We start from the raw sequence: 25,095 nt of genomic DNA on the forward strand, positions 1-25,095 counted from the left end.
TCTTCCTTCAGTCCAGCTCAGCATCTAATGGTTTCAGTTTTGATTGTTCTCTCGCAGAGTACAATGTTAGTATCACCTCTGCCTGAGAAAATATTATTGTATGCTTAACAAAATTTCCTTTGAGGAAAGTTTATATCCTCCTGAGATTTCTATTACTGTTTTGAATGTCTTCCATTGTCTTGAATGGGATATTTCAAAACATTTCTTACAACCCAAAAGGAAATGCTGACTGTAAGTGGGACATTTGGTATATAGCACATCATTTCCTGGTCCTCTAAATAAAAGTAAGGCTTCATAATTAATTTTCCCAAAATAATGGGGAAAGTATGGATTTGTCCTATGGATGGAATACTGGTTTTAATTTGTTTTCAGGGATCTTTTCAAGAGCTAGGAAACAGACCTCTTTTGATAAAAGCAAAGTCGAATTTTAGAATCACTTTTCCTCTTGGTCCTAAGCACGCTGTGCCAGTTTCAGTTTCTCTTTTTCAATTCATGCCTCAAAAAATAATGATGAGAGAGGGGATTCAGATTAGTCCAATACTTTGCGGCCAAGAACTTTGTGGCCATATTTACATACAGTAGTCATCAGGGACAAAACCTCAAGGGAATATTTACCTGATCCCTTTTATTAAAGAAAGAAAAAAAGGAGGAGAGAAAGTAAGCAGCAACTATAGTGAACCTCTAAACCAACTAATGAAAGTTGCAGGCATCTAGCTGAAAGACACCCAACACGATCTGTCAAAAAATATTGACTTTTTCATTTCCTTGGTTGGCAATAGATTGTTCATTCATGAGAAGAGGAAAAGGTAGACAGGCTGCCTGCTCTATAACTTCAGTCCTCGCAGCCAGAATTTATTAGGGGAAAGAGGAGAAAGATAAAGATCTAAATGAAGGAAGTATAAACTTGGTGGGAGGGGGATGTTGACGTGGCACATGTGTCTCTTCTACAGATGGACCCCTATTCTGGGGTTTTCTGACTCACCTAGGGACCAATTTGACACAGCACATTATGTGTATTTGAAGCATCCATGGATACCTGCAACTCTCGAGTCCTCCGATTTTTCAGTCAGCAGTAAAAATGATTGAAACTCTATGGCTATTTTGCATTTCCACTTGCTATATAAAAAAATAACAGATAAAGAGATAATAACAGATAATCAGAGTTGGAAGGGACCTTGTAGGTCATCTAGTCCAATCCCCTGCCCAAGCGGGAGACCCTACACCATTTCTGACAGATGGCAGTCCAATCTCTTCTTGAAAGTCTCAAGTGATGACGCTCCCACAACTTCTGAGGTAAAGCTGTTCCATTGGTTGATTGTTCTCACTGTCAGAAAGTTTCTCCTTATTTCCAGGTTAAATCTCTCCTTGTTCAGTTTCCATCCATTATTCCTTGTCTGGCCTTCAGGTGCTTTAGAAAATAGCTCGACCCCTTTTGGAAACCTATTAGTTGACTGCATCTCTCCTCCATTCCCCCAGGGAAACAAAACATGTATGTCCATGAAGGACAGAAGGAGAGAAAACTTCCCTCACTTGCTTGCCTCTTAAAAGTAAGTTCTACTCATAACTGTCCCCCCTTCCATTCACCACTTCAGCTCTAAGAATGTAGCTGAAGAAGGGTGTGGGAGGGAAGTAAACTCCCCCTTTCTGAAGGACCCCACAACCCAAATGAAATCAGATTTAGCCAGCAGAACAGGAAGACAGCAAAGCTGACCATCATTTGAACAAAAAAAAAAATTGGCTTTAAAATCTTTCTCTAACTCAAGCTTATTTTGAGGCAGAATTCATCAAGGGAAGCTTCTAGATTCCACTTCTTCAAGCTGATTGTCCTTAGTTCAAATGCTCATGAGCAAAATCCCCGAGAACAGCATCTAACCTTACCAACCACTGCAATCCACTGCACTCTAAACCAGGAAAGGAGTTGAGTTCATAATCTCACTCTGTCAACACAATCCTTCCCTTGCATAGCTCTGGTTTCTTAATTTCCTTTTGCTTAGATCAAATTTTGGGAATTTCTTTGCAGATATGTGAGTTCAGTCCTCTGCCCAGATGCATTCCTCTCCATCAGAGGGCTTAAAAAGCTTCACCTTCTCCTTTTCCCCATCCAGGCTGGAGCTGAAAGCCAATATTGATTTTTATAGATTCATAACATACATTCTAGGCAATATTCACTCTATGCCTCCTCACCTGGGATAGCATACTAGCAGTTGGAGTTCTGGGCTAATGACATTCCCTCATTAGATGGCTTGAAATTTTACTTCTGCTAATGGTTGGTCTCCACTGCAATTATAAAAGCTATGTTGGCAGGCCACACGGTTGCCAATGTTTGTTTTAAATAAATATCCCTAGCCCAGAGCTAAGGCAGTGTAACCCAACCAGAGGAATTTGAAGAGTAAAATATATTGCCTAGCAGAATATTGAGTTTATTGACCTAAGTTAACCAGACATGCTTCCCTATCCAGGTCTTGAATGACTCTATACATTCTTCTCCAAACCATTATTCTTCATAAGAATCATGGGAGACTAAATGAAATTGTTTCCCCCTAGCTCAATTTTTTTCCAAAGTTGGCAGCTTTAAAATGTATGGACTTTGAAAAACACTGCCCTAGCTGCTGCCAACTTGGTATTCCTCTGGTTGGCCTTGATGGCTGGGATTTCTGGGAATTGTAGTACCAAGCATCATCTTGAGCAAAGATGAACTAGCCAAGATAACATAACTTCCTATAACCTTCTCAGAGTCGCCTTGAACTATGAAATGGACAACAAATAAACAAATAAGCAAATGACATGTGGTTGTTGATTGTGACCTTGGCTCCTTGTTACTTTGGGGATATTCCAATGGAATCTCTCTCTCTCTCTCATTCTGTCCCTGACATTGACATGCTTTTGAGTTGGCATTTGTGTCTGGTAAAACCATTTGGTCCCCTGGCTTTTTTTTAAGGGGAAGGGATCCTCACCTCAGATGGCAGATGTGAAAACAATTTTTGTGCACCTACCAAGCAACTATTTAATTCCAGGAAGGAAAAACCTCAGCCCCTCTCATTGTAGTCATCATCTACATTTCCACATAGAAATATACTCAATATATCTTCCTTGCACAGGGTGGACCCTGCTTTCTCCCCCCGCCAATTTGTCCTATGTCTCTTTATGGCACTTGTGGCACTAGGATTTGAACAGGAGCCCTGTCTGAATCCTGATCCATTAAAATAAAATAATTGTACAACGCATAAAAATGTAATGCAGTCCATTGCACTTTGTACAATGCTAACAGAAAGTGAAGCAACTTCAGATGAAAAATTCAGTCATGGACTCTAAATTGTGGTGAACAGACTCCCTTTAGAATCTGCCCCCTCTTCTAATGTTATCAATATGATCTACTGAAAGTATGCATCAAAATAACATTTGGGAAGAGGGCAATTAAAAAGAAAAGTATTAAATACTAAACAAGTATCCAAATATTAAAAGCAATTTCCCCAGAAGATTGTGAAATGGAAGGTGTGTTATCCAAAAGCTTCATAGAAAGTACTGAGAGAATTAAACCAATGTTCTATTTTATTAATTATTAACTATTTTAGTTATTAAACACATTTTTTAAAAATCAAAGCTTGGATCTCAAAGGGAATTTTTTTCCATTAGTGAATTATGCTCTATTTCCCCCTCCCTTTAAGGCCACCAGCTCTGCAGTGTCATTGGCTCATGACTGGCCTGAGTTTGCTGAAGACAGTAAACCTGGTTATTTAACCTTAGCTTATTGTACTGTATTATAATTCAAAGACACCAAACATCCGACTAAGTCCTGGAAATGTAGCTAGCAAAGAGATCACCTGAGACGTTGGCAGCTTCTCTGTACTTGCCAATGCCTTTGGCTTAGACAGCAAGGGGACAAAAATAGTACAGAAGGTCAGAAAGAGTACAAAAATTAAAATGACAATAGGTAGTTTTACAACTAAAGCAGACACAACACTGCTGGCATGGAGTGACCGAATTTCACGGGATGAGTAACCAGATGATTTTAGCTTTCTCCCCAGTGGTCATTGAAAGGCTAATGCCATGTTTTTCTGCACATGCTTTTTTTTTTTTTCCTGGAGCAACTCAAAGCACAACCAAACCACAGAGATAACAGCCAACAGCTTAACCGTGAAGCAGAATGAAACAGCTGCGTGAGATGACAGGTTTCAATAGTTAGTTCTTTTTCCATTGCCTTTAACTACGCTTAGGGTAATTTATCGAGGTGATTGACATACCAAAAGAACATATGCTTGCACTCTTTTATATACCTACAAGGACATTATTTTGTGCGAAGCGGGAACAGACCAGGACAAAATCTACATTGGAACACTTTCTGTTTCTGATACCAAGGTGTTGGCTTTATTTTTTTCAAATTGCAATCGTTTTTGGAGGGGGTATATTAATGAATGCTAATTAATTAATAATATGGTATATTTTTCCATTGCTTTTGCTATTCAACCTAGTGCCACACACACATCCTTAGTGTTATAATTGACATGTTATTTGCATGTGAGCACATATTCCAAGCAGGATGTTTTGTGCTTTGCAAACCTCCAGTTCAGACCATAATTTTAGTTTATTCTGTATTCCAATCATGCTGCCTAGTCATGTTGGGGTGTGCATATCTTTTGTTCTTTTGCTTTTTTAACATGGCAGCTATATACCCATAGACACATGCAACTGATACAAATGTGTAGGCTTAAAAATAAAGATGTTCTTATTATTGAAAGCTGCACAATTGGTGTAGATCACAGAGAAAAATAGTATTGGAGATTAAAAGCAATCACAGATTTCTAGTCTGCCAGAATGGGAAGGAAGAGATAAAGTAAAATTATGTCAAACAGCTCGAAAGTTTTTAAATACATTCCCACCAATAAGACTGAATGAGTTATGTCTTGGATAAGAATGTGTGTAATTTAATTGTGTAGGGAAAGCATATTCAGCAGAAACCTTTATAAAAAAGGAGGAATTGAATATAAAAGAAAAAACAAAAAGAGAAGAATAGAATGGGGAACATCACGCATATCACACGAGTGAGCTTGATATCAGAACATTAGGATAATATCGTGTGATCATGCAGATTGACCATCCAGTTAAACTAGTTATGTTTAATAGTGATTTTAAGGGTTTATTCTGTTCCAAACATATTGGCCTCAATAAAATATTACCTGTTACACACTTCAGATTTCCTTCCTTCTTTTTATCTGTTCCCTATATCTGCATCAGTGGTGGGATTCAAATTTTTTCACTACCGGTTCTGTGGGCGTGGCTTGGTGGGCGTGGCAGGGGAAGGATACTGTAAAATCTCCAGTCAGAGGTGGGATTTGCTGGTTTTCTGAACTACTCAAAATTTCCGCTACCGGTTCTCCAGAACTGGTCAGAACCTGCGGAATACCACCTCTGATCTGCACTGTTATGTTTTTAACAGCAGCCTGCCAGGGAGAAAATAACCCCTGAAGTTTTTTCCTCTCCTATAATCTCCATGTTGGAGATGGCTTCTAGCGATTTATTTATTTTTCCTTGTCAGACCACTGCTGATGGCACAGGAACACAGCCAGGGAGAAAGGTGGCAACTCTATTGAGCAGATTGTCTTTAGCCCAAAATATGAATGATTGCCTTTCTGGAAGAGCTACTTCCAGTAAAAGCTGCTTTCCACCCAGGCTGCAGCCAACAATTACAAGCAGCGAGCATCTCCCATGTCCCTTCCAAACCCACAACCCACTCCAAAGCCCACAATAGCAGCCTTTGTATCCCAGGTCCCAAATGGTTGCGATTATAGGTGGAGTCACACCCAGTTTTCTATTCCAGTTTTGGAGCTGACGCCAGGCTGGTGAAAGTTTTTTTCCCTCTCTCTCTCCCTTAGCAGCTCTCCCTGGCTGTACAGGTAGTCCTCGAATTACGACCACAATTGAACCCAAAATTTGTGTTGCTAAGTGAGACAGGTTGTTAAACGAATTTTGCCCTCTTCTTACAACATTTCTTGCCACAGTTGTGCAGTAAGTGAATTATTGCAGCTGTTCAGTTAGTAACACAGTTCTTACATGAATATGGCTTCCCCATTGATTTCGCTTGTCAGAAGGTTATGAAAGTTGATCATGTGACCTTGTGGTGGGATTAAAACAAATTCTGTGGGCGTGGCTTGGTGGGCGTAGTGTGGTTTGGTGGGTGTGGCTTGGTGGGCGTGGCAGGGGAAGGATACTATAAAATACCCATTCCCTCCCCACCCCACTAACCTGCTTTCCAGCTCCGTTCTCCTGTACAGGGCAACAAAAGAAGACTCAGCCAATCAGCTGGGACTTGGGAGGCAGAGAATAGATGGGGGCAGGGCCAGTCAGAGATGGTATTTGCCGGTTCTCCAAACTATTCAAAATTTCCGCTACTGGTTCTCCAGAACTGGTCAGAACCTGCTGAATATCACCTCTGATGTGACCTTGGAACATCACAACCTCATAAATATCAGTCAATTGCCAAGCATCTGAGTTTTGATCAAATCACCATTGAGATGCTACAACAGTCATAAATGTGAAGAATGGACAGAAGTCGGTTTTTTTCAGTGCCTTTGTAACTTAGAATGGTCACTAAATGAACTGTTATAAGTTGAGGACTACCTGTACACACCAGGCCTAGGACAAGCCAATGAAGCTTGGGCCTATGATGTGATGTGTGGACAGGCTGGGGACGGAAGAAGAGGAGGTGCTGCAGGACCAACCCAGTTTGGTCACCATTGCATAAAACCCTAACCCTAACCCCAGCCGAGCCTGACCCCAGCCCCTCAGTAACATGAAGCATGGTGTGTTGGAAGGTTTCCTTCTCAAACCTCACTGAAAAGAAGGGGAGCAGGGCTTTAATTAATGCAATATTAGAAAGCATTTGCAAATATGCACAGTTTGTACAAGATGATTAATATTCAGAGTCTGGCCAGAGTCCAAGATCAAGCACTTTTAGGAAAAAAATACAAGTAGCGTTTTGGAACCCAGAGTTTTGCTGGCAGATGGTGGATGAGACAAGTTTGGTGGTCCTTTGATATGATTTTTATTATATTGAGCGCTGGGGGAATAGGATTTTGTTACTCATCTTATTCCGTATAAAAAGGATAGCTTTCAAATCAACACAACAAATTAAGTTCTAAAAAGACCAATGTGGAACTTCACAGCAGCCTCTAGTGCTCTGCAGCTCCTTAATTGTCTCAAAAATCTGGGACTCAGTCTTTGTGTTGGCCTTCTTCAAACTGGTGCCCTGCTGATAGGATGGATCATAGAAGGCGCTGGCAAACTGATATCCCTAGATAATGTAGAGCAGAGGTGCCCAACTTTAAGGCTTGCGGACTTCAACACCCACAATTCCCAGCCACCTTACTTCATGTAATTCCCATGAGCCCTAACTAAGTATGATCAAAGCTGCAATTCCTACAGTCCCAAATTCATCCAGGCTACCAGATTACCAAGTTTTAAACTGTAGCACATACAGAGGCCTTCAAACTTGACAGCTTTAAAATTTGTGGACTTCAACTCCCAGAATTCCTACCCCAGTCATGTTAGCTCAGGAATTCTGGGAGTTGAAGTCCACAAGTCTTAAAGCTGTCAAGTTTGAAGACCCTTGATGTAGAAGGTAGGATGGTAGTTGTAATCCAATACAGCAGAAGGACACCCAGTTGGGGCAGGCCAACCTTTTGTGAGTAGTACCACACTTTTCCCCCTAATTTTCATCAGCTGAAAGCCATTGTTTCTCAGATGATCTTTGATCGGCATTTAAATGAACAGTTCAAAGAACAGTTTTCATTTCCCCCCAAAAATCAGCTGTGAAATGTACTTCACTGCCATTATCTTTCTTCCAAGAAAGCTCAGAGGATATCTATAGTATAGATCAGGGCTGTCAAACTCCCAGCCTGCGGGCTGGATGTGTCACGCATTGGCCACACCACTTTGGCGAAGGGGAAAAAAGTTCCGATATATCATGTGATGCCGCCGTGACGACACAAGTTTGACACTCCTGTTATAGATATACCCACACATTTATCCTCAAAGTAGTTCTGTGAGAGATTAGAACGACTAGTAACTTTCGTGGCTTGGCGAAGTATTAAAACCTATATCCCAGTGTCCTAATTAAACTACCTTATTCCTGTGCTGCTCCAAAAATAGTAGAGAGCAGTGTTGTCTGTAGGATGGGAAAGGTGGGTCATAGCAATTGAGGCATTATAACTTTAAGCTTCACCTATTTGCTACATTTACTGTATGACCGGTGTCACCTTGATGCAGAAGGCTCTGATGGTGCTTTTGTCATTCTGATGAAAACAGTGGGAGTCTATGGAGGCCACTCAACTACTCATGCTCTTAAAGCCCAGGGATTAAGACAAATTCATTTCATAACGGACAGAGCATTCTTTTTCAAAACTAATCACACTCTGCAAGAACCAGAGACTGAAGAAACGGTATTCCTATATTTCTGGGGTAATTCCAAGAATTACTGTGCATAAGCGCACCAACGTGCCTACCGTCCCTGTCCTATTGTTTCTCTTATTCTTTTATTTTTCTTATATGTACCCATTTCATGTATTCACAACTATGTATATACTTATACTTATTATCTTGTAAACAATTGGCAAATCAAATAAATAAATAAATAAAATAAATAAAATAAATAAATTAAAAACTGGGCTTAGAACAGAAACCCAGTTCATTGCAATCTTTCCAGGTGCAGTGTTTAAATATATTTAATAGGCCTGCTGCACTCAACCTGGGACCCCCAAATATTGGGGCTGCAGTTCCCAGAATCCTCAGCCATCTTGAGTAATTGATAGGGAATTTGGGGAACTGTACTCCCAATCTATCTAAAGAACACCACACTGGGAGAAAGCTGTTCTGGTTGACTGCACCACTCTGGAGCAAGGCTCTCCAACCTTGGCAACTTTAAGCCTGGCGGACTTCAACTCCCAGAATTCTGGGAGTTGAAGTCCACCAGGCTTAAAGTTGCCAAGATTGGAGTGGAGACCCTGCTCTGGAGAAAAGTAAGCTCAGGTAAAAGAAAGCACTGATGTTTCCACATGTATTTACTTGGCTTCTCTCCTACGACTTCATTAAACTTGGTCTGAATGTGTGATATGACACACTCCTCCCATAATTCAAAATCCCAGTCCTGATTAAACCATGTTTCCTTCTTTATAAGAGTAGGGTGGGTTTCAGAAGGGATTAAGGTCCATCCAGAGTCTTTACCATACTAGCTATCATTACTTGGCAGATTCAGGAAAACAAATAGTTCCTGTAGCTGTCATTCTTTAGGGTGACTGATTAATTGTGCCATCAAATCATATTTTACTCCTAGTGATCACATTGATAGATTTTCTCCGAGACAATCTATCCCTAAATTGATATTTTAGGTTTTCCAATAGCGCACTCATTGCCGCGGTGCATTCTCTGACTGTTGCTCAACCTCCCCAAATTTAAAACGTGTGGGCTTCAGTTCCCAGAATTCCCTAGTGTTCTGTATTAACATACTCCAAAGGTAAATTCTGATTGGTCCGCACGAACTGCATTCTGATTGGCCTACTCAACAACCGTGATTGGCTTACTTGGAATCGACCGCGATTGGCCGAGCCGATCGTGGGAGATTCAAAGTACTGTCATTAACCGACGAGCGAGCAATCCCTATATGAAGGGCTGCACGCAGCTCCAAGATCTTGTACAGGTCTATACAATGGAATAAAGAGCTTGAAGTACCAATCTACCCGATCTAACACCTAGCATTGCTGAATGGGGAATTCTGGGACTGGAAGTCCACCCGTCTTAAAGTGGCTGAGGTTGGATAACACTGCTCTATGATAAAATATTCCAAAGACCTCCTGAAATCCCCTCCTGCTGCCCCATCCAAATAGAGATGGATGTCTCCATTTACCCTAAGTGGGAGGGTGTGGTTTTTTTGTGTGAGCAGAACCCACATATGGGTTTTGAATGGCATCCTGGCCATAGTTCAAAAATGTAGATGCGGCCAGGACAAAAAAAAAAAAAGTAACATGGAATTCATTTCATTTAAACCTTATTAAAATGTATGAAATATACTTAAAAACTTTCTCCCATGTGCATTTAATAATTTCCCCTTTCTGTCATATTGAAACCAGACTTGGCAGCGCTGTCTCTTGAACTGGTGTGACCCCAACCTTACACATTTACAAATATACCTCTCCCTTTTTCAAGTTTGCTTTTCCTTCGGGTCTTCCTTTTTGTTCAGAGTCAAAATAGATGGGAAGTCAGTTAACTAGCAACTATGCAAATGGTGGTTAAATATACATGAAGCAGCATCTGTGGGAGACGGTCTCAAAAAAGTCAAAATGGCAGATGCAAACATATGATTAAAGACCTACCCCTTTTTAAGACACACCTCTTTTTTGATCACATGATCAAAGACTCCATCTTGACTTTTTTAAGTTCCTCCCCCATAGTTGCCCCTGTGTATACAGGTAGTCCTCAACTCATGATCACAATGGAGGCCCAACATTTATGTTTTATTTATTTATTTTATTTATTTGTCAAAAGCTTACAATACAACAGAAACAAGAATAAACATAAATTAAATACAAGAAATAGGAACTAATAATTGGGGACAATAGGACAGGGACGGTAGGCATGATTGTGCACGCTCCTTACAGACCTCTTAGGAATGGGGTGGGGTCAATAGAAGTTAGTTTGAGGGTAAAGGAGTGGGGGTTAGAGCAGGTGACAACAGAATCAGGTAGTGAGTTCCAGGCATTGACCACTCTGTTGCTGAAATCGTACTTCCTGCAATCGAGTTTGGAGTGGTTTACATTTAGTTTATATCTGTTGTGTGCTCTTGTGTTGTTGTGGTTAAAATATGTGAAATATTCATTAACTGGTAAGACATTGTAACATATGATTTTATGTACTATGCTTAAATCCAATCTTAGCTGGCATAGTTCAAGGTTGTCTAAGCCTAGAATCTCAAGTCTGATGGTGTAGGGCAGTGGCCCCCAACCTTTTTTGAACCAGGGTCCGGTTTCACGATTATTTATTCTTCCACGGACCGGTACCTGAGTAACGCGAGACTCCACCGCCATCGGGACGGCTCTTTGTTCGAAGCCGCCCCCCACCTCTTCGATGAAACTAAGGTGCGAGCACCCAAACGCTGTTTTCCAACTGAAAACCCGGAAGCACTTTCCAACCGAAAACCCGGAAGCGCCGTCGAAACAAGATGGCAGCGCCCAAGCTTTGCGGCCCGGTAAAAAATGATCCACGGACTGGTACCGGTCCGGGGACTGGTGGTTGGGGACCCCTGGTGTAGGGTATTCTGTTGCGAACAGAGGAATGTAGTACTCTTCTCATGAAATATTTCTGGACTCGCTCAATTGTGTTCATGTCTGATATACAGTGCGGATTCCAGACAGCAGAGCTGAATTCAAGTATTGACCTAGCAAAGGTTTTGAATGCCCTAGTTTGCAAATCAGCATTACCAGAGGAGAAGCTTCGTAAAATTAAATTTACAACTCTTAATGCCTTTTTGGCAATGCTGTTGCAGTGACCGCTGGTGCTTAGGTCATTCGATATGAGAACTCCAAGATCCTTGACAGAGTGAGGGTCATCAACGAGGTCATATCCGCCTAGCTTGTATAAATATTATGTTGCTAAGTGATAAATTTGTTAAGTGAGTTTTGTCCAATGTTACTTTTCTTGCCACAGTTTTCAAGCGAATCACTGCAGTTGTTGAATTAGTAACAAGGATGTTAAGTGAATCTGGCTTCCCCATTGACTTTGCTTGTCAGAAGATTGCAAAAGGTGAACACATGACCCCAGGACACTGCAACTGTCATAAATGTGGCTCGGTTGTCAAGCATCTTAATGTAAATAACGTGTCCATGGGGATGCTGCAACGGTCATGAGTGTGAAAAAATGGTCAAATGGTTTTTTTCAGTGCCGGTGTAACTTTGAATGGTCATTAAGTGAACTGTTGTAAGTCAAGGACTACCTGTGTTGCAAGTATGGAAGCTCCCAAATTTGAAAGAGTCTTTGCAATGTCAGTCTGGATTTGAGACCCACAGCTCCTTATTTGCACTGGAGGGAAATCTCTCAATGACTCCAGTAGCTGATGCTTTCCTAACAGGCATGGATGATGGTGGTAGGACTAATACAGCTTAGGATCACCATAGATCTCAAAGATCACATTAGTGGTGGGCAACATATTGAGCATCTGGCATCCTTTTAAGTTGTCCTGTGGGGTTCAGATCAGTGGTGGGATTCAAAAATTTTTACTACCGATTCTGTGGGCGTTGCTTGGTGGGCATTGCTTGGTAGGCGTAGCAGGGGAAGGATACTGTAAAATCTCCATTCTCTCTCCACTCCAGGGGGAAGGTTACTGCAAAATTCCCATTCCCTCTCCACCCCACTAACCTGCTTTCCATCTCTGTTCTCCTGTGCAGGGCAACAAAAGAAGACCCAGTCAATCAGCTGGGACTCGGGAGGCGGAGAATAGATGGGGGCGGGGCCAGTCAGAGGTGGTATTTTCCGGTTCTCCAATCAGCTGGGACTCAGGAGGCGGAGAATAGATGGGGCAGGGGCCAGTCAGAGATGGTATTTGCCAGTTCTCCAATCAGCTGGGACTCAGGAGGCGGAGAATAGATGGGGCAGGGCCAGTCCGAGATGGTATTTGCCAGTTCTCCAATTAGCTGGGACTCAGGAGGTGGAGAATAGATGGGGCAGGGCCAGTCAGAGGTGGTATTTTCCAGTTCTCCAATCAGCTGGGACTCAGGAGGTGGAGAATAGATGGGGCGGGCCAGTCAGAGGTGGTATTTGCCGGTTCTCCAATCAGCTGGGACTCAGGAGGTGGAGAATAGATGGGGCGGGGCCAGTCAGAGGTGGTATTTGCCGGTTCTCCAATCAGCTGGGACTCAGGAGGTGGAGAATAGATGGGGCGGGGCCAGTCAGAGGTGGTATTTTCCGGTTCTCCAATCAGCTGGGACTCAGGAGGTAGAGAATAGATGGGGCGGGGCCAGTCAGAGATGGTATTTGCCAGTTCTCCAATCAGCTGGGACTCAGGAGGTGGAGAATAGATGGGGCGGGGCCAGTCAGAGGTGGTATTTGCCGGTTCTCCAATCAGCTGGGACTCAGGAGGTAGAGAATAGATGGGGCGGGGCCAGTCAGAGGTGGTGTTTTCTGGTTCTCCAATCAGCTGGGACTCAGGAGGTGGAGAATAGATGGGGCGGGCCAGTCAGAGGTGGTATTTGCCGATTCTCCAATCAGCTGGGACTCAGGAGGTAGAGAATAGATGGGGCGGGGCCAGTCAGAGGTGGGATTTTCCAGTTCTCCAATCAGCTGGGACTCAGGAGGTGGAGAATAGATGGGGCGGGGCCAGTCAGAGATGGTATTTGCCAGTTCTCCAATCAGCTGGGACTCAGGAGGTGGAGAATAGATGGGGGCGGGGCCAGTCAGAGGTGGTATTTTCCGGTTCTCCAATCAGCTGGGACTCAGGAGGTAGAGAATAGATGGGGCGGGCCAGTCAGAGGTGGTATTTTCTGGTTCTCCAATCAGCTGGGACTCAGGAGGTGGAGAATAGATGGGGCGGGGCCAGTCAGAGGTGGTATTTTCTGGTTCTCCAATCAGCTGGGACTCAGGAGGTAGAGAATAGATGGGGCGGGGCCAGTCAGAGGTGGTATTTTCTGGTTCTCAATCAGCTGGGACTCAGGAGGTAGAGAATAGATGGGGGGGGCCAGTCAGAGGTGGTATTTTCTGGTTCTCCAATCAGCTGGGACTCAGGAGGTAGAGAATAGATGGGGCGGGGCCAGTCAGAGGTGGTATTTTCTGGTTCTCCAATCAGCTGGGACTCAGGAGGTAGAGAATAGATGGGGGGGGGCCAGTCAGAGGTGGTATTTTCTGGTTCTCCAATCAGCTGGGACTCAGGAGGTGGAGAATAGATGGGGCGGGGCCAGTCAGAGGTGGGATTTTCCAGTTCTCCAATCAGCTGGGACTCAGGAGGTGGAGAATAGATGGGGCGGGGCCAGTCAGAGGTGGTATTTTCCGGTTCTCCAATCAGCTGGGACTCAGGAGGTGGAGAATAGATGGGGGCGGGGCCAGTCAGAGGTGGGATTTTCCAGTTCTCCAATCAGCTGGGACTCAGGAGGTGGAGAATAGATGGGGCGGGCCAGTCAGAGGTGGGATTTTCCAGTTCTCCAATCAGCTGGGACTCAGGAGGTGGAGAATAGATGGGGGCGGGGCCAGTCAGAGGTGGGATTTTCCAGTTCTCCAATCAGCTGGGACTCAGGAGGTGGAGAATAGATGGGGCGGGGCCAGTCAGAGGTGGGATTTTCCAGTTCTCCAATCAGCTGGGACTCAGGAGGTGGAGAATAGATGGGGGCGGGGCCAGTCAGAGGTGGGATTTGCCGGTTCTCCAAACTACTCAAAATTTCTGCTACCAGTTCTCCAGAACTGCTCAGAATCTGCTGAATACCGAAATGATAACCTCACAACCTTGATTGACTTATGATGATTTATTTGCTTTTTCTAAAGGAGAAACTAAATTAAAAACCGGAGGAAATGTGGAAAAGGAGGAGCATGTTTGTTAATGATTTGTTTCTTCACAGTTAATGGCGAAGACCTCCTCTTCTTGTCTCACCATTCCAGACCAAAGGATCCCCATCCCTGCAAGTTTCTGTTTAAAGCACCGTTCATGCAATGGTTAATTGTGCAAGTACCACAGCAGCTTGCTGGGCTCTATCTCCCCCACCCAACTTTTCTATTGTAATTTAGCTGAAAAAAAGGAAAATGCTTTGATCATTTGTGAGGCTCAAGACCTCTGACCATTCACTAAGACCTTCCCCCACTTTGAAGTTTACGGTGTGGCAACATTAATGCCCTTACAATGCTAAGGATACCCCTTACACACATAACCCTGGCCTTGTCTAGTCCCCAGTCCTAACCCCCAGCAATCTTATCTTGTGATTTCACATGTCAGAATGGCGGTATAATACGTAGTTTGGCCCTAAGGAGCAAGAGTGTGAGGTAGGAAAGTTTGGTTCAGTTGTTAATTTTTGCAGCATATCATCTCTCTTTTTTTTTTCCAGATAATAGACTGGGAGGAGGGATCTTCCCCACCATTTCAAGAAGTCATCTCTTGAATGCAGTGATACTATTGGTCCCACCTCCTGCTACTCAAATTGCTCCACTTTTTACCTCCTCAGGAACTGCTTGTTATCTAATTTAAATAATAGCCCTGAATCTGACACTGCCCCATCACAGCCGCTAGGTATACAGAAGTTATAGCTCTTCACCACCCATGATCACAAAGACAAAGTTACCAAGATGTAGGTGTGACCAGAAGTGCCTTAGGCCAGGGGTCTCCAACTTTGGCAACTTTAAGCCTGGAGGACTTCAACTCCCAGAATTCCCCAGCCAGCAAAGCTGGCTGGGGAATTTGGGAGTTGGAATCCTCACAGGCTTAAAGTTGCCAAGTTGGAGACCCCTATAAGCAACTGATATCCTTCTTCCATCTCATCACTGACTGTTCCGCTTTTTCATTCCCTACCTATCCAAATTGCAATCTGTTTGATCTTGCTCAGTTAATTTTAAAAAATTATAGACATATTTTCTGACTGAAAACCATTTATGTATTTTGTGCTAAAACTATTTTTTTTAAAAAAAGAATTTGTGATTTATGGGTTTGAGAAATAGCAAGGGTAGAATAAGGAAAAAAAGAAAGCCGCACTATAACTATAGAGAGGATAAAATATAAATGCATCTACTGTAACTGCTGTAAAGAAGATCAGAAGCTGCTTTTTATAGCTCTTTTTCTCTTCTTTCTTTTCTACTTTTTCTCTTTTATTTCTTGCTTATTTACTTATCGGTTTACTTTTTTGTTCTTTAAATTTCTATTATTTTTACTCTGTAAAAAAATCTCTTCAATAAAAAGTAATACCGTAGTACAAAAAAAATATTGTAGACACATTTTTATGACTGAGGCGTGGTTTCCTGTTAAGTTTCTTCATTTCATATCATAAAGCAGAGGATCTTCAAACTTGACAGTTTTAAGACTTGTGGACTTCGACTCCCAGAATTCCTCCTCCAGTCACGTTAGCTCAGGAATTCTGGGAGTTGAAGTCCACAAGTTTTAAACTTGCCAAGTTTGAAGACCCTTGTCATAAAGTGTGCAATGCCCAGATAGGATGTCAGAAGAGGAGCAGACAACCTGGGAAAGCCAAAGCAGAGGCTTGCAATTCAAGAATATCGGGCCCACCCTAGTCAGGCTGCAGCCCCCCTGGTTGGTGCTTGCTTGCTTGCTGGTGACTTGCAAAGCCTGAAGGTCTGGAAAGAGTGTGCATGCAGCTGGAATTGCTGCAGATGTGGGGTAGGAATTGGTGATGCAAACAGCCAATGTTAAAATGGCATGATTCTATTCCGACTCAAGTGGGGAGGGGAGCAGGGAATCGCAGGAGAAAGGGCCTAGAAAGGGAAAACAGAGCTATTCCAGCAACCAGCCCCATGCTGCGAATGTCAAAGCAAGAACTAATAAGATTTGAACTTTCTCATCAGCCTTGAGAACTGGCAATGCCAAATTCTCTTTTCTTTCTTGTTTGTTTAACTTTTAACACACTTTGACAGTAATAGGGAGGAATGTTATAAGGAATGCGATATAAAGAAATGTAAACGTAGGAGCTTTCCAAACAAGGGTTTTATTGTGTGTTTGTCCTATTTCTTGGAATACTACTCTCAAGTGAGTATGTGCATACACAGATGTGTGCGTAGACTAGTTTATCCTCTGCCTTTGTGTGTTTTCCCACTGCTTTGTTGGCCTTTTTAATTCTGACAAAAACGATCTTCTATGGATGGAAACATGGATTAGGCACATCATATTTTTGATTGGTAAGATGTAGAAAAGTTCACACCAGTAGTCCTTGCTTAACTACCACAACTTGGACAAACAACTCCATTGCTAAGCAACCCAGTTGTTGAACAAGACATCATGTGACTGTGACTTGTGGTTTTATTGCTGATTTCTTCACCAACTCTGCTTGTCAAAAGCTGGCTACGAAGCATGCAAATAGCAATCATGTATTCACACGATACTGCATGGGTCATAAATGTCTGCTGATTGCAAACACCCAAATCTCAAACACATGATCGTGCAATATAAGTACAATGACCCAGTCACAAAGTTACTTTTTCAGTGCCCTTATAACTTTGAATGGCCATTAAACAAGGCAGTCATTACCTGAGGTCTACTTGTAACTGGAAGCTCCTTCGGGAGAATTGTAATGGAGGGCTTTGAGTATTACCCATCAAAAGTCAACGACTAGCTATTCCATCTTTTTGTCTTTAGCAGATTTGAGATCAGGAGGAAACATTGGTCTGTTCTGGGTAGAAAGATTATTCAAAGTGGAGAACCCCTGGACCGAGTGACTTTCAATTCAACCTTAGGCAAGGCACAGACTCCTGGGCTAATGGGAAGTTCTCCCTTGCACTCTCGCTGCCCCATTGCAGAGCTATTTTGCAATCGTTCTTTATTTCAATGAGACTTTCCCAGCAGCCTTTGGGAGTGGAATGTGCTCTCCATGATTGTTAATTAGAGCGTGTAGGGGTGGATTTCCTGCAACCAATGATCTTGGACCAGCCTTGAACATGTTCACATCTTGGCCCTGATCTTGCAGCTTTCCCCAAACATCATGCAGTGCTCTACATGAAGCTGTCAATTACAGGCATTCCCTCTGCGGCTGCCACTGTGCCAGAGCCAGATTCTGCTTTTCATGAATAGAGAAGAAGAGTTTTGGTTCCTACTCTCATCTGCACTGCAGCTCAGCAAACCTCTCTCCACCCATTTCCAACATAATGTATCGAAACTGGAGCTTGCCAATACCTGGCTTTCAAATAATTTGGCTTTCTTGTCCGTATAAAATACTCATTTAGGGTCCGAACTTTATTTTTAACAATAGTGCCAGTTGGAAGACAAGGGGCAACATAAGTGTGCCAGCACTAGCTGGCAGAGACACCTGAATATTCCAGATTGCAGTAATTTTGGGGTGGGGGGGGGGGGGGAAACATGTTGAAAAAGGGAGGCTAAGTTTCTGGGGCTAGATGAATGGAACTATTTAAAAATAAATGCAGTTCTGTTGTTTTACATCTCCTGCATGAGGCTTCCTTTAGACCAGGGGTGTCCAACCTTGGCAACTTTAAGCCTGGAGGACTTCAACTCCCAGAATTCCCCAGCCTGGGAGTTGAAGTCCTCAGGCTAAAGACCAGGTTGAACACCCAAGCTAACTGGGAATTCTGGGAATTGAAGTCCTCCAGGCTTAAAGTTGCCAAGGTTGGACACCCCAAAGCTGGCTGGGGAATTCTGGGAGTTGAAGTCCTCCAGGCTTAAAGTTGCCAAGGTTGGACACCCCAAAGCTGGCTGGGGAATTCTGGGAGTTGAAGTCCTCCAGGCTTAAAGTTGCCAAGGTTGGACACCCCTACTTTAGACCTTACTTTGCTGCTATGCTGCAACGTTCTGCATCCATATTGGAGTCGGCAAGAAATTATACCAGAAAAAATTATACCAGCATTTAGTGTTTCCACTTGCCTCTGCTGGGCCTATTTCAGAATCACTGCTGTCCCCTGATTTCCCTCCCTCCAAGGTGTGAGTGAGAAAGCTTCCTTCTACATTTAAAACATCTTGAAGCTGCCCTTAAGATCGTGTCAGAATACAGGTAGTCCTTGACTTATGACTGCAATTGAGCCCAACATCTGGCTTCCCCATTGACTTTGCTTGTCAGAAGGCTGCAAACGGTGATCACATGAGCCCAGGACACTTCAACCATCATAAATATGTCAGTTGCCAAGCATCTGAGTTTTGTTCACATTGACCATGAAGATGCCACAACTGTCATAAGTGTGGGAAATGGTCATAATAGCTCACCTTTTTCATGCCATTGTAACTTTGAACAGTTCACTAAATGAACTGTTGTAAGTCTAGACTAGAGCTACCTGTATATAAAGGGGAGGAAGGATCTGTTAAACCAGGTATAGCTCAGGATGTCTCAATACAATCTTATATTAAAGGTGGGGAACAAAATAAGGACAAGGTCATGGAGACGCAACAAAAACAAGATACTTTTCATCTTGATTAAGTACTACTGGTATTTGCAGTTCTTATTATGTTTGCATCATGATTAAGTACAATTGGGACAAAGAATTTCATGACTCCCCTATGGGGGAACCATTTCCAGGTGACACCATAGAAAAAGTATCTCTGAGTTTCAAAAGACAATTTTGTGTGTGGGGGGGTATTTGTGTGTGTGTGTGTGCATACAGGAACAGGTGGTAGCTTAATGGTGGCATTTGGCAGAATTTGCTTTCCAATTTATGGTATCTTCAATTAAACATGTTCAAATAGGAGGCCTTGTAGCAACTGTAGGAATTATGGTAAATAATGATAGGCCAAATGGACTAATAATCAAAAAGATTCCTGTTTTTTCAAACTATATTTCTTTTGCTATTTGAGTGGGGGGAAAATAAATCTTACAGCTGGCAACATTCCTTGAGTTGTTTACTTGTTACTTGGATTACTCCTTGTTAGGATGTGTCGTTAGTCCATAATCAGTTGTATTGCTCATCAAGAAATGATGCTTATCCGATGTTTCATGTGAATTGTGTGCATATCTGAATCAATCCCTAAGCCTAAACAACTCACGGATTGTTATGAAGACAGAAGGAATAACACCTCCCCAGAAGCTGTTGGAGGAAAGATGGAATATATATGTGTATGATAAATAAATCAGCTTGAAATGTTGACATATCGTGAGAATGATGTGCATAATTAGACTGTGCTGATATTGGATAAAGAAATTAGTCACCATTGCTGCATTTCTTGCTTTTTTAATGACTTCCTCCATTCTGAACAAATACTACTTATATTCAATATATTTTCTTCTTCTGCAGGATGTTCAGTCTGAAATTCTAGGCATACTTATACCTACACTTATATTTAACAGGGCTTTCTTTGAGTTGACAAGTCTAGATCAACAGTGTCAGCCTACTGCGAGGGAGAGTGTATAATTAAAGCACTCAATTTGTAGTCCCTAGCCTTTTCCTCCCTAGTGATTTGCAATATCTCATAGTGGTAGCCATCATCCCTGTGCTGTTCATAAAGCCTGCCTTTGTTACTACAAGTCATAATGCTTGGATGAGGCATTTAATTCCAAATTGATTGCAATTGAAAGCCTCAAAGCTGGGACACTTTGGTTCCAGTGTCACCTCCCTCATTCTTAGTCATTGCACCAAAGCAACACTTTACTTACTCCTTTCTCCATTAGGTTTATTATAACCCACTTCCCTATGAGGTCAGGAGATCAAGGCGGCCTACACAGCACCCCTGCCTCTCAAATTTATTCCCACAGAAACAATCCTCTGAACCAGTAAGGATATTTTGCCAGATTGCAGAGATGTTTTAAATAAGGGATCCAAACAAAACACAACACCATAGATATATTGCATGCATTTAAAAAAAAAAAAAACCTGGGAAAGAACATGGGACTGAGACATTATATATATAAAGCCTGACAAATTGGTTTCTTCTCTATTACAGGGGTCTTCAAACTTGGCAACTTTAAGACTTGTGGACTTCAACTCCCAGAATTCCTCATCTAGTCAGGTTAGCTCAGGAATTCTGGGAGTTGAAGTCCACAAGTCTTAAACTTGCCAAGTTTGAAGACCTTTGATGTAAGGAGACAGGAAAGATGGGGACAGAATTCAAGTGTCAGGACCATTCAAGACTCTGGCTGCCAACTTAGAGCAGGGGATTCTGGAACCCATCCGGGTGGCCTGATTTCAGGCATGACAATGTGGATTTTGGGAGAAGGGGAAAGGATGGCGATTGAAAAAAAACCAAAGTATAGGATTGACTGACCAACACAGCTCTGGGACAATCAAATTAAAAATAAGAAGCCTGCGGGGGTGGGAGTGGGGAATGCCACGTGCTGTGGGTCAGAGGAGCCTGTGTGGCTTTGACATCTGTGGCTGTGTAGAGCCAGCTTGAAGATGCTAATGGCAGGCAGTGGGTCATGCCTGCCAGCTCAGCAAGCAGCGGGGCTGCCAAGGAAATTGCACAGCCAAGAAAGGCCGAGTTGGCGCACAAGGATTCAGACTTGGCAAGCAAGCCTATCGTTGTTGTTTTTTCTCCCAGGCAGCCTTTCCTCCACAAACCGGCTGGATCTGCTCTCCCAAAAATGGAGACAGGAGCAAGGAGCTGTGTGCACTTTGCACTTCTGTTGGCCTAAGCCAGAGGTCTCCAAACTTGGCCACTTGAAGACTTGTGGACTTCAACTCCCAGAATTCCTCAGCCAGCTATGCTAATTCTTGGAGTTGAAGTCCACAAGTCTTAAAGTTTCCAAGTTTGGAGACCTTTGGCCTAAGTGCTTCTGCCACTCCCCTCTTGCCTTCTTCGTGAAAGCCACCAACTCTTCCCTGTATCTCCCATTTTAGCTGGATGCCTCTCCTGTGTTAACTGGGATCAGCTCGGTCCGCCTTAATTTTCTCCCTCTCGTTCTCTCTTTCTAACATCTAGAAGTTGCCGTTTCCCCCGCCTCCCTGGTGCTTGATCCGCTAAAAAGGATTGGGGAGGCTTTGCTTAAATTGGCAGACATTGTGGGTTTCCTATCCCCCCCCCTGGGGGGGCCTCCTTGTCTAATTGCTTCCAAGGGTGGGAATAGGAAGCTCCTAGAGACGCTGCTGGCTTTGCAGTCCCGGTTTGCAAACATTTATGCTGGCTATGAATGAAAAAAACTCTTCCAGCCTGCTCTGCTCATGTTTCGACTCACGCTGGACAAATCCTAGACAGCTTGGATGTAAGATTTTTTTTTAAAAAAAAAATGCTATGTTGAATTGAGAAACTACAGACGAGAATACAGGGCTTCTCTGTATCCCCTTAGCAAGAGGTGGGGGGTCTGTATCCCCTTAGCAAGAGGTGGGGGGTCTCAATGTTAGCCCCTTGGCGAGATCGGCAGCAAATCAATTTAACCATAAAGATCTGTCTCTGTGTTCCCCAACAGCCAGAAAGATCTGGTGCTGATTGGCTAAGGGAAGACAAAATCCAGACGTCAGGGAAAGGCAGTTTCTGCCCTTCGGGGAGGGAGTTTTTTCTGAGTCCTCTAACTGCTCCTGGGATATTGGAGGGAGAGATTCTGACCCTACCTGGCCCAAAAGGCGCTCCTCTGATGGCCCATCTTGCACAATTGCAAGTGGAGCTAGAGGGCACTAGAGTCAACGAGCAGATCGGAGCGACTTTTCATGGGAACTCAGAAAGACCTTTTGGAGCGGCATTGCCCCCCCAGATTCACCCTTTGTTTTAATTTTACCAGACTCGTTTGCAGGCGTTGAGAAGAAAGAGATCACATCTACCCCTGAGATGGGAAAACAGCATAAGCGAAAGGAATAAAAGAGAAAACCCTGCTTTAGAAATACCTAGAGTTCACTTCTCTCTTTGCATGCAAGGAGTTTGGGGGCCATGGACCCCTTTGATATATTAGCAAGACAAGCACAAATACAGCTCCAGCTACAATTCCATACTTCCAAGCTTGGTTGATTATGGGAATTGTTGAGGGTCATCACCCCAGCCAGTCCATACATTTACTCTGTAAATCTATACCTAGCAATGAGAAAGATCCACATTCAAGGATCTCCGCTCCTACAAATTTTGGGGTCTAAGACCCAAAAAAACACAGATGAATGCGCACAACTTCCATCCCACAATATGTGCCATTTCTCCTCACTTCCTCAAGGCTGAATTCCCCAATGGATTAGACCTTGGGGCTTCAGAGAAACATCCTTTTCTCCTACTCAGCCACACATAAGTGCAGACCAAACACGGTGTTTGAGATGACAGTCCCAAATTCCCTTCTTAGTAGGGTTTGAGCCATCCTTCAAAAAAAATTGGGGACGCACCCTGAGCGAGCCTGAATAAAGTGTGGCTGGCTGCTGAGATCAGCCTGGGTTCCTTGTGTTACACACCTACATCGTAGTTCTTTTCCAGCTACAACGCATTTGTAAAAGCTCTTCCAGGGAGCGAGAATGAAACCATCAAATAAGTCTTACAAGGTTAGGCAGCTGCCAAGTAGATGAAAGGAAACCTGAGAATAAAGGAGCTTAGGAGCAAGCTATTAACAGTGGGATTCTCATCAGTTTACAGGGAGAGGGAGCAAAATGTAGGGAATGACAACTGGAGAGAACAATTCCACCCCTTTATGTACACATGAAATGTATGCGGCTGGAAAAAGGGTGGGTGAGAAGGAGATATGCAGGACTCTTACAATTGATTCCTGAGAGTGTAAGACGAGTGATTTCTAATAGTTAGAGGGGTGGACAAGACAGAGTGATGGGACAGTAAATGGAACAGAGTGGATTTTAAAAAAAAATTAGGAAGGAGGAAGTTCTAATGGGGTTAGAGTAACAGAAGACCATGGCTTAAGTTGAGGGTGAGAGCAAGGGATCTAAAAAATCCAAATTCCCAGTTTCTGCTGGTTCCATGGCTGAAATTCCTGTGTGGTCCACTGCATTTAATCCATTTGTCCCAAAGACTTTCCAAGAGAGAGAACAAAAAAAAACAACAAAAAACACCACACCAAACTTTGGAAAATGAGTTGAGAGAGGAAAAAGGAAAAGGAAAAAAAAAGAAAAAGTACCTTCAGATCAGAGTTTGGTCCTCAGAATCACACCTGAAGTAAATCTTTCTTCTCCACCCAAGTGCCTTCTCCTTGGCTGCCTTGTTAAAGACCGTCTTTTTTCTGTTCCTCCGCTTGTTTTTTGTATGATTTCCCTCCCGCTCTTTTGCCAGCAGACTGGAGCTGAGTGTGTCAAGCCCTTCGCAGGACTGGAGGAGGCTGTACTGTACTAGTGGGGATTGAGAGGGGTTGACTTCCTTGTAGGCAAGCTGGTTTCAATGAGGTATAGAGCTCACACACATGCTCGCACATGCATGCACACACACACAAACACACACACAAATGACTTCAGGGGCTGAACCATCATGTGGTTTCCATCAACCACCTGCCAAAAATGGGAAAAAAATTAAAAGAGAGAGAAAAAACCGCTCAACCTCAAGGATGGAAGTTTTCAGCCACTTCTCTCCTCTATTCTAAAATGACAGACTTTTTTTTTTTTTGCTTGTTCTTTTCAAAGTCGTCACAAGAGTTAGTGGGTTGGGAGGACAGCAAGGAGACAAAACTGGTCCCAAAAAAAAATTGGTGGAGCGGGGAGGGGGACAACACAAAACAAAAAACCTCTCTGACTTGATGGCGCCAGAAAGGATGGCTTTTGTGTTGGTTTAAGGCCATGCAAAATATTTGTCTTCCCTGACTGGGAGAGCCTGGCTTGTGATAAACATAGAAGAAAGGAAGCCATCTTGTTGGTAAAGAAATGGCTCTGTGCTTTGAAGAAACAATAAGTGGAAGAAGATAAATAATAAAGGGGGTGAGGGGAAGTCCTGGAATATGAAAGGATGAGAAATAAAAAATATAGTACAAGGGGAGTGGGTGGGGAGGAGATGGATAGTTGAGTATACAACATGCTTTATATAGAATAAAGATGGAAAGGCTTAGGGTGAGATATAGTAATTTACTGGAGTGCAGCTTCTAGCAGGCCAGAGCAACTAATGGCTGTTGGACATGGATGAGAGGAATAGTAATTAATAATATCCAGAGGGGCCTTTTTCCTCCTCTCCCCAGGAGGCAGACAGAAACATAAGAACTCTGCTGAATTATGCATCTGTTTATCTAGCTTTCTACAATTTCATTTATGATGGACTACAAATCCCAAAATCTATAGTTAAATCAACTGAGAATTATGGGAGTTGGGAAAATACCAGCTCGGAAAAAACAACGTATTGTTGTTTCTAATCCCAACAATGGGCAACCTTTTTGTCAGAAACAAGCAGAGGATGGAAACAGATTGCCACACCTGGATGCACAAAATTGTTACAGAAATCAGTTGTTTTACGGTTTCCCTTCCAAGACAGTACGAAGTGGCTGTGTGAAAGGATCATTGCAAGTGGTTAGATCATGAATGGGATGCTTTTTTCCATTTTCCTGCTCCATCCTTAGCCTAAAGATATGTTGTAATACTTGTTCTCTT

The 25,095-nt window shown here is 43.0% G+C and overlaps 1 protein-coding gene across 1 annotated transcript in view; it reads right to left on the bottom strand.

The window, feature by feature from the left end:
- BGN (biglycan) overlaps positions 1–24,375 on the bottom strand; it is a 62,749-nt gene extending 38,374 nt beyond the window's left edge. The window contains exon 1 of the mRNA XM_087956853.1: positions 23,649–24,375. The gene's annotated coding sequence lies outside the window, so the exon portion shown is untranslated. The remainder of the gene's footprint in view (positions 1–23,648) is intronic.
- Positions 24,376–25,095: the final 720 nt, after the last annotated feature.

This window comes from Notechis scutatus, chromosome 2 (assembly GCF_049901735.1).
Source record: "Notechis scutatus isolate UNSWTSFEM ecotype Mainland chromosome 2, rNotScu1.2, whole genome shotgun sequence".
In the NCBI taxonomy this organism is placed as follows: domain Eukaryota; kingdom Metazoa; phylum Chordata; class Lepidosauria; order Squamata; family Elapidae; genus Notechis; species Notechis scutatus.